This window comes from Tenrec ecaudatus, chromosome 2 (assembly GCF_050624435.1).
Source record: "Tenrec ecaudatus isolate mTenEca1 chromosome 2, mTenEca1.hap1, whole genome shotgun sequence".
NCBI classification, from domain to species: domain Eukaryota; kingdom Metazoa; phylum Chordata; class Mammalia; order Afrosoricida; family Tenrecidae; genus Tenrec; species Tenrec ecaudatus.
Genome location: NC_134531.1, coordinates 230,368,348 through 230,370,085, shown reverse-complemented (window position 1 = coordinate 230,370,085; position 1,738 = coordinate 230,368,348).

The following is a 1,738-nucleotide window of genomic DNA, read 5'->3' as shown; positions in this document are numbered from 1 at the left end:
AATTAAAAATCTCCTGACCAGACATTTTCACAGGAGAATTCTGCCAAGCATTCAGGGAGGAGTTGACACCAATCCTAAACAAACTCTTCCAGAGCATAGAAAAGGACAGCAAACTCCCAAATCCTTTCTATGAAGCTAGTAAAACACTGACACCTAAAGTGGCCAAGGATCCTACAAGAATTGAAAGCTACAGAATGATATCTCTATTGAACATTGAAGCAAATATCCTCAGCAAAATATTGGTGCAATAGTTAGGTGCATGGTGTCAAACCGTCCAATAAAAATACGTGGGATTAATAAGGTTGCAGTTTAATTGAAGGGCAAAAAGATAAATGGCTCAGTAAGCCTCACCTTTCTGTCTCTTGCTCTCTTATGACCGGACCAGTGTGGGGCTGCCTTAGCTAGCTCTCTGCCTCAACCTGCGAGCTACACTACCTGTGGGACACCCAATCCCTGGACCATGTCGCTATAGTTTGAGGTCCCTTTGAGACCTGCTTTGCCATATTGCTGGTATATACATCACTTAAACTGGGGACGGTCTGACCTTGTCATCTGGCTGACTGTTGGTGACCTGCCTTGCTGTTTGCTGCCTGTGGCCAGACTGCCTTTATTTCTCTACAGAAGACTCAGCTGTCTTCTTCCTTGACTTGGACCCAGCAGCCCTCCTGAGCTGAAGGACTGCCAGTATATTAACTGTTTCATAGAAGTGAGTTGAAAAATATATCCATAAGTGTCCTGGTTTTGTTTCTCTAGAGAACCCTGTCTAACATAATTGGTACTACAAGTGGTTCCACAGAAGCAAGATTATAAATATGGGCTTCTCACATTGGCTCTCCAACCTGATTAGGCTTAACAGCACTGATAGTACTGCCGCTACCCCTAAAGGAATGAATAAACCTGACTCTTACTAATCCATGGTGTGAAGTAGCAAAGGTAATAGCCACAGTATCCCCACCAATACATGAAGTGCTGGTTAGAGGAGAGTCTCGAGATGATCATGTGCTTTTGATGTTTTCCAGCATTTTTTTTCAGAATGACAAGTATAGGGAAGTTGGTTGGCTGGTCCTCCCTACAATAGAAAATGTGATCAAGTAAGGGATAATCTCAGAAGCATGTCTCACATGCTGAATAACAGAAGTAAAAGCTTCTGCATGTGCTACAAAGGAGAGGCTACTCTCCTCTATAATAGAGCTGACATTGCTGAAAACCAAACACAGAGTCTCATCATACGAGTAGCTTAATTATTACATAAGATGAATTGCAGGTCTAGAACACTGATATTAAATTAAGGGCATTAGTTGGAAATAATTGAGACCCTGAAATATGGGATGGGAACATATAGCTGATGATCCAAAAGAGGATGATATTGAGTACCTAGAGTACCAGTCAATTGATCCACTCCTCCCAGCTGAGGGGATTAATCCTCTATCAGTAAAACAACTCACACCTGAGCAGATTAACCAAACTGTTCAAGCTGAAATGCCAGGTGGGGCTGCATCTGTAGCATTGCCGGGGGGAGAAGCCTTATAAGATATTGCTGAGAACTCCTAGGAAACACCACTACCACCAATTATTTCCTCTATACCTGTAACTAAAATTAAAGCTCAGAAAGTTCCTAAAGGCGACATTAGATGATTATTTAGGAAGAAGTGTGCTATACTCAAAAAGATCTGCTCGAGTTTTCTAATACTTACAAGCAGAAGCCTGGGGGATATCTCTGGGAATGGTTACTAAGGAT